A 9,094-nucleotide genomic window follows, 5' to 3' on the forward strand; every position below is an offset into this window, starting at 1 on the left:
CCTGTCTTGACTCTGTTGCCCAGAATTCCCTTTGCTATTCTAGGTCTCTTCTGGTTCCAAATGAATTTTAGGATTACTTTCTCAAGAGATATGCTATTGATATTTTGACTAGGAATGCTTTAAATTTGTATAATAATTTTGGAAATATGGCCATTTTCACTATATTGGTTCTTCCTACTCAAGCACAAGAGAAATCTTTCCATTTTCTCTTTGATTTTCTTTTTCAGAGTACTGTTGTTTTCATTGTAAAGGTCTTTTACTACCTTGGAAAAGTTAATTCCTAAGTATTTCATTTTTTTTGGATGCTTTTATGAGGCAAGTGCCGGAACCACTGAGCTAAATCCTGGCCCCTGGGTGCTATTGTGATGTTTCCCTAATTTTTCTCTTAGTGAATTTGTTATTTGTGTACAGGAATGCTGTTGACTTTTTAAATTTGGTTATTAAATCTAGAAGTCTTTTGATGGAGTTTTTGGGTCTTCTACATAGGTATCATGTCATTTACAAATAATGATACTTTATTTATTTCCTATCCTTATTCCTTTTATTTCTTTCTCTTGTCTAATTAATTGCTTTTACTAATGTTTCCAGAACTATTTGAATAAGAGTGGTGATAGTGGATGTCCTTGTCTTGCTCCTGATTTTAGAGTGAAAGCTTCTAGTTTTTGACCATTTAGTATGATGTTGGCTGTTGGTTTATCATAGGTTGAGATAAAGACTATTTCAATTATCTGTAGGATTTTTATCATGAATGGGTGTTGGACAATGTCAAATACTTTTCTGCATCTATTGAGATGATCACATGGTTTTCATCCTTGGCTCTGTTAATATAGTGTATTACTTCTATTGATTTGCATATGTTGAACCATCCCTGCATTCCTGGGATGAATCCAACTTGGTCATGGTGCATACTCTTCTTGATGATTTGCTGCATTCTATTTGCCAGTATCTTATTGAGGATTTTGGTGTCTCTGTTCATTACGGTAATTACCCTGTAGTTCTCATTTTTTGTTAGACCCTTCTCTGGTTTTAGTATCAGGGTAATGCTTGCTTCCAGGAATGAGTTTGGGAGCATTGCTTCCCCTTCAATTTTATTAAAGAGTTTGAGGAGTAGCGGCATTAGATCTTCTCTAAATTTCTTGTAGAATTCAGCAGTGAATCTACCAGGACCCAGGCTTTTCTTTCTTGGTAGGTTTGTAATTACATCTTCAATTTCATTGACTGATATTGGGTTATTTAGAATCTTTATATCTTCTGGATTCAGATTTGGTAATTCATATGTATCTAGGAATCTGTCAATTTCATCTGTGTTTTCTGTATTATTAGAATGCAGGTTCTCAAAGTAGGTATTCATAATCTTCTGGATTTCTGCAGGATTCATTGTGATTTCACCCTTTTCCATTCTAATTACATGGATTTGAGTCTTTTCCTTCTTTTTTTGGTAAGGTTCTCTAAACGTTTGTTAATTTTATTTAATCTTTCAAAGATCCAATTCTTTGATTCATTGATTCTTTATATTGTTTTTTTAGTCTGAATTGCACTATTTCTGCTCTAATCTTTATAATTTCCTCCTTCATATGAGCTTTGGGCTTGACTTTTTTGTTTTCTAGAAGCTTGAGGTTCAACATTAGGTTGTTTATTTGAGCTCATTCTGTTTTCCTGATGTGGGAACTTACTGCTATAAATTTCCCTCATAGGACTGCTTTCAATTGTATTTCATAAATTCCAGTATGTTGTATTGGCATTATCATTTAATTATAAAAACTATAATTTCTTCTTTAATTTCATCTGTGACCCATTGGTTGTTCAGAAGGGTGTTATTGTTTAATTTCATTTTTTATGGTTTCTTTTGCCATTGATTTCTAATTTTATTGCACTATGATCTGATAATATCCATGGGATTATTTAAATTCCTTTGCATTTACTAAAGCATATTCTATGAACAGGTATATGGTCTGTTTTAGAGAATGTCCTACATGCAGGTGAGAAGAATGTGTATTCTGCTGATGTGGGGAACACTCTGTAGACAGATACTAAGTCCATTTGTTCACAGGTTTGGTTCCATTGTGATATTTCTTTGTTGATTTTTTTGTCTAGTTCATTTGGTTTTGACATTAAGGTATCATTACAATTTTTTTGTGAAACATTTATTGGTACATTTTAGATATATATGATAGCATTTATCATAAGGAATTTGTACCAGTACATAATATATCTTGCTTCTTTTTTCATTCTCCTCTCCCTTATGTACAGAAGTTTTGTGTACATTTTTTTGTTTCAATTTTTGTCTTATTTTTTCTTGTCCCTTCTTTCCTTTCCCATCCCCCCCCTTGTTCTCCTCATTTGAACATTTTCTTCCCATTTCTCAATGTCTATTGTACATTTTAGCCTTTATTTCCACTTTCAGTTTCTCACACCAGGGAAAGAATGTGGTATTTAAACATGTGTCCAATTTATTTCACTTAAGACTATAGTCTCAAGTTGCATCCAGTTAGCTATAAATTTCTCAAGCTTATCTTTTTATGACAGAATAGTATTTCATTGTATAAAAACCCCACACCTTCTTTATCCATTTTTCAAGCAATGGGAATTTGAGTCCTTTCCAAGATTTAGCTATTACAAATTGTGCCACTATAAACATAGGTATGCATGTATTGCTGTGGTGTGATGTTTTTAATTATTTTGGAAAGATACCAAAAAGGGAAATAGTTTGGTCAAATGGAACCTCTAATTTTATTTCTTTGTATTAGTGCTTATTTGATTTTTCATGTTCATTAATATTTGTTGCTGGGAAGGAACCCTTCCCCATTGTTGGAGTGCAGACTGGTACAACCACTGTGGAAATCAATATGGAGATACCTCAAAAAACTAGGATTAGAGGTTCCATTTGACCCAGCTATCTCTCTGCTGGATATTTTTCCAAAGGGATTAAATAATCATACCACAGCGATACATGTGCACCCATGTTTATAGTGGCACAGTTTGTAATAGCTAAAACTTGGAAATAGTCCAATTGCCTATCAACTGGAGATTGGATAAAGAAGATGTGGTTTTTCTATAAAATGGAGTACTACTCAGCCATAAAGAATGATAAACTAGAGACACTTATAGCTAAATGAATGAGCATTGAGGCCATACTCTTTTTTGGGGGGCAGTTGAGACAGGGTCTTACTATGTAGTTGAGACTGACCTGGAACTCACTATGTAGCCCAAGCTGGTCTCGAACTCACAGCAATCCTCCTGCATTGGCCTCCCAAGTGCTGGGATTACAGGCATGTGCCACCATGCCCAGCGAGGGCATACTCTTAAGTGTAATAAAGAGGACACACATGTGTAAATACTGAATAGTTTCTCTGGTGTCAGAAACTAAAAGTGTAAATAAAGTTCAGATTATATAATTGATAATGTGAAATAGGAAGAAAGGGTCTAAAGGAGTAGGGGGAATGGGAACGGTAGGGGAAAGGAAAGAAGAGAAAAGAAAAAATATGAGAAAAGGAAAAAATGGAAGCAAAGTCTTTGTAAATAGGGAAAGGTGGAGGGGGCGAAGGGAGTGGAGGGGAATGGGGAAAAAATAAAGAACCGAGTACATCATGTAAAGGTACAAGAAACCAACGATGACTGTAACTGTACTGCATACCTAAAAAGTACAAATAAACTTAATGAAAAAAAATATTTATTGCTGGGGATGTAGCTCAGTGATGCCATGCCTGCCTCACAAGCACAAGGTCCTGAGCTTGATCCTTAGAACCCCCCAAAATTGTTTATATAGTTGGGTGTGCTGGTATTTAATGCATATATATTTATTATGATTATTCCCTTAACAAAGACATGCTGACCTTGTGTGTCTCTCTTAATTAGCCTTGACTTGAAAACTACTTTGTCTGCCAGTAGAATAGCTATCTCTGCTCTTTTCCAGGTTCTTGTTGCATGGGGTACTGTTTTCCATACTTTGACTTTCAATCCATGAATTTATTTTTGAATTAAATGTGTTTCTTGCATGCAGCATGTTGTTGGATCTTGGGGTTTTTTGTTTGTTTGTTTATTTTGACAGGGTATTACTGTGCATTTCAGACTGGCCTTTAACTCACTATGTAGCCCAAGCTGTCCTGAACTTTTCCTGATCTTCCTACCTCAACCTCCTGAATGCTGGAATTACAGTGTTTGCCACTATGCCTGGCTTGGATCTTGTTTCTTGTTCCATTCTGCCAGTCTGCTTCTTTTGATTGGTGAACTGAGACCATTTACATTGATGGTTATAAATGATATGAATTGACTTATCCTTGTCATGTTATGTTCCTGTTGTTGCTTCTGTTTCTTCCCTCTCTAGTTACTTGCCTTGCCTGGTGGATTCATTCTGTTGGGGTTCATGGAGCTGTAGTCTTCATTATCTCTTTCTAGAAAGTCCTTCAGAACATTTTGGAGTGCTGGTTTGGTGGTCATGAATTTCTTCAGGTGATCTTTGTCATGGAAATATCTCATTCTCCAGCAATTTTGAAAGATAGTTTTGCAGAGTACAAATCCGTGTTTGGGGGTTTTCTTTAGGGCTTGAAATATTTCACTTCAAGCTCTCCTTGACTTAAGGATTTGTGTTGAGAAGTCTGCTGTAATTCTGATGGGCTTTCCTTCTTAAGTGATTTCTTTTCTCTAATAGCTTTTAATATTCTTTTCTTGTGTTAAATTTCTGGAATCTTGACTATTATATGCCTTGGGGAAGATTTTTTTTTTATCATGGCTAATTGGAGCCTTATATGCCCCACTTATCCTTATGTCAAATTCTTTTTCCATGCTTGAGTTTTCTGCCATTACTTCTGTGAACAGTTTTTATTTTTTTAAATGTTATTTTCACTCTCTCCTGCTTTTTCATTTTCCATTAAGTTTATTGGTACATTTAAGGTAAACAATACGGTTACAGTCATCACTGGGATCTTGTACCTTTACATGATGTATCTTGGTTCTTATTTTTACCCCATTCCCCTGCCATCCTTTCACTGCCTCTAGTCTTCCCTATTTACAAAGACTTTGTTTCCATTTTTTCCTTTTCTCATATTTTTTCTTTTCCCTTCTTTCCTTTCCCCTACTCTTTCCACTTCCCCTTCTCCTTTAAACCTTTTCTTCCTATTTCACATTATCAATTATGCCATTTGAACCATATTTACACTTTTAGTTTTCCACACCAGAGAAACTATCTCTCCTGCTTTTTTATTGACTCTGATCAATCTTATGTTATTCTTTGGATCATCTAGTAGCTGTTGGATTGATTTTTTGGGGGGGTCCCTTGCTATTTTTCACAAATCTTTCTTTTCATGATTGCTGTCTTCTGGATCTGATATTCTGTCCTCCCACTGGCTCATTCTACTGTGTATACTTTCAATAGAATTTTTAATCTCCTGGATATATGATTGAATATGTTTCATGGGTTCCAGTTCTTTCCTATGTTGGGCATTCCTGGTTTCCATCATTTTCTTAGGCTCCACCATTTTTAAAAAATCTATATTGCTTTAGATTCACTAATCATGCCCTTCATTGTGGTCATCATCTCTGAAGTTATTTGCAAAATTATTTCTGATTTGATTTTTTTGTAGAGCCTCATTCATTTGCTTTGTTACTTCTGCTGTTACCAGTTCAGAGAGTCTAGGTGGGTGGCTTTCAAATTGTCCCCCCCCCATCGTCCTTTAGGTTTGCTTTTGGTGAGCTGGAAGTCTGGGGCTGCATCTTGCTTCTGAGTCTTCTCATTTTCTTTACTTGCGTAAGTTTAATTCCTGCACTGATGCTTATAAATTGTTTAGGATAGGTATCTTTATTGCTAGTACTGAGAATCCTTGGGAAATGACTACTTCTCATAGATGTCTTCTAGGCATAGCTGGATTTTGGATTTTGAATCAGTTGTAAGATCCGACCTCTTCAATTTACTGGGGATCAGAAATTGTTGCCTATTTGGCCTAGCCCTTGATTCTTTGGCACTAGCCTATAGTATTGCTTATGAACCTCTGGCAATCTCACTGTCGGCCTATAAGGAAGAACAATTAATTAGAATAATTATGTCACACTGGTGAAAGCAGTACACTCAGTAATAACAATAGCATCAAGCACACCCTAGAAAGTAAAAAACTGTGATAACTATTAATTTGCCACCTTTAACCACAGTATCAGGATTTGTTGTTATATAACCAAATCTAAAATAAACCAGAAAACTGTCTGCAGTAATTATTCCCTCAATATGGCAATTTTACCCTCAGGCATGAAAATTTAAAAAGACTGGGAGAAAAATAGAGAAATAAAAGAAGAAAAAGGGATTAGAAGCAAAGATGGAGGACAAAGGAAGATCACCCAAGCTTTGGAAACTGGTGAAGATAGGAGGGAAAGAAAGAAGGAAGAAACAGAAACAAGAACAGGACAAAGCAAAACAATAACAACAAAACTAGAAACAATGTTCTCACTCATATAAAAAATCAAGAAAAAGGAAAAAATAGAAAAATTAAAAAAAATTTAAATTAAAAAATAAAAGGGCAGGGCTGGGGATTTAGCTCAGTGGTTCGGTGGCCTGCCTTGCAAACACAAGGACCCGAGTTCAATCCCCAGTATCAAAATAAATAAATAAATAAATAAATAAAGCAAAGAAAAGAAGAAAAGCAAAAAAACAATGTATACTTCAGGGCTTGTCTCTGTTGTCACTGGTTGACAGAGGGAGCAGACAGAGTCTAGATTCAGGTTGATTGATCCTAGTAACGCAGCACTAGAATTGTGGCAGTGGTGGATAATCCCACCAAACCTAGGCCTTTAGTCCCATTGAAATTCAGGTTGCTTCTGGTTTCTGGCTGTGAGGCTAGGACCCAAGTTTTTTTCAGCTTGCAACAATGCAAGTGACTTCTGCTGGCTTCAACTCAGTTACATCTCAACCTCACACTTGGAGCTGCTAAATGGAGCCAACCCAAAGCTGCTCTAAGTTCTGACTTCCATTGGCTACTGGCCAATCCTCCTTTCCTGGGAGGGTGTCTAAACCCACATAACTCAGTAGCCACTGCAGTCTGTAGCATTCACTGCTCTGTTCCACTGGTGTGCTTCTCCATGGGGACCTCAGGGGTCACCAGTAGTCACTGTGCCTCTGCAGATTCCAGCTGCCTCTCCTGTACTGTAAGCCGGGGCTCATGAAGAAAGTGCTGCTTGCCACCTTCCTCCTCTGCACTGTGATCCCTCTCTTCACTCTCGCTGTGGGCTCTAATTCTCACTTCAGATCCTTTCTGGGCCCTGGGACCCACTTCCCTCCTCCTTCTCTTCCTCAAGTTACAATATTTTAGTGTCTGGATTCCAAATATTGGAGAGGCTGTTTCTCTGCTGCTCATCATTCTGTCATCTTTCCAGAAGTCTCTGTACTTTCATTGAGATTTGGGCTGGAAAGATTCTTATTTTTCTTATCAGCATATTGATACATTTAAGATTTTTGAAAAATCGTATCATTTTATGTGCCTTTTTATTTATCATTTTAAATAATTTATCATGTTTTTAGTGGGAAGATCAACCAAGCACCTAGTCTGCCATAGCATTGATTGACAACTTTGATGAGTCCATCTTTACACATGTGTGACTTCCTGAAATTCTCTCTCCCAACCTTTGAGACTCTACTCAAATAGCACCTAGGCAGAGCTGGCTATTGCCTCTAGACTCTTAACTCATTCTGCTTAAATGTGGAATTCCTAATATAGCAGCTACTATAATTTAGAATGCAGGTGCCTGTAATCCCAGCACTTGGGAAGCTGAGGCAGGAGGATTGCTGTGAGTTCAAGGCCAGCCTGGACTACATAGTGAGTTCTAGGTCAGCTTCAACTACATAGTGAGACCCTGTTTCAAAAAAAAAAAATTAAATGCAGGGCCTCTGTTCAACAATTTTAAGACAACCACAGCAGAGCATTAAAATAAGAGTGAGGTCCTTCTAAATGTGGCACTGTGTATAACTGCACAGGTCAAATACCCATAACATTGACATGAATAGTAATTATTGCTTTACTTCCTCATTGACTTTTTTTCCCATTAAGTTTACTGGTACATTTAAAGCAAACAATACAGTTACATTTATCATTAGGATCTTGTACCTTTACATGATATGTTTTGGTTCTTATATTTTTCCCCATACCCCTGCCCTCCCTTCACCCCCTTCACTCTTCCCCATTTACAAACACTTTGTTCTTATTGACTTTATTAATCACTGGATGGGTATGCTCTCTTAGGTAAGCCCATCTGATTAATTGCTATATCTCAAGGCTAGTTAAGGTGTCAGGTAAAATCAGTAAATGGTTGTTGAGTGAACAAATGAAAGTACAATTTTTAAAACACAATTCTCTGATGACAGCTTTAAGAGAAAAGTAGAAAAAACATACTGAATGTCCTCATCCACTGTAACATGCTTTCCAGTTTCAGGATGGTTTACAAAGTACACATCTTAGAACTGACAAAGCCTGATGATGCCTTTTAGCATCCTACATGATGCCTGGAAAGTAAAATGTTTCTTTCAATTCTGAAGAGTGTTCCTGGGAGCAACTTTGTATCTTATTTTCTCTGACATCTGTTCTTGGCTGAATGAACCGTGAACTGGGAATTGTCTGCAACCTCAGCACATGATTGAAAGGACAGTGCACTGGTCTTGTAGGCAGCAGGATGGTTGACCAATTTGCTAATCTTCCACTAGACTTCTCAGTTTCCCTTGGGAGAAGGGCTCTCCAAATCCTTTATGTTACTTACAAAATGTTGCACCGTTAGACACATCTCCCTGGGGAAAGGGAGAGGGTCTGGCTCCCAGCTCTTTTGGGCCTGGGGCTTCTTCTTTATGCGCCTCAGTTTGCCCATTTATAAAGAAAGGCGTAGGGGCCACTGAGTCAGAAGAAATACAAGCTCTGTCCTCAGGTGAACAGCGCTCCACGCCTCCCAAGCCCACACCTCACCACAAGTTCTCCATACCGGACGAGGTGGAGGAACGAAGAGGGAGGGCTTTGAGGACGTACACCACCCTGGATTCTAACTTTGAGCGCCTGAAGCAGCGTGCCCTCACAACCGCCCTGGAAAGTCGAGATTCTGAGCCGCCCCTCCCCCCACCTCCGGCCCCTCC

This window comes from Fukomys damarensis, unplaced genomic scaffold (genome assembly GCF_012274545.1).
Source record: "Fukomys damarensis isolate Sample0158 unplaced genomic scaffold, DMR_v1.0_HiC HiC_scaffold_23, whole genome shotgun sequence".
NCBI lineage: Eukaryota > Metazoa > Chordata > Mammalia > Rodentia > Bathyergidae > Fukomys > Fukomys damarensis.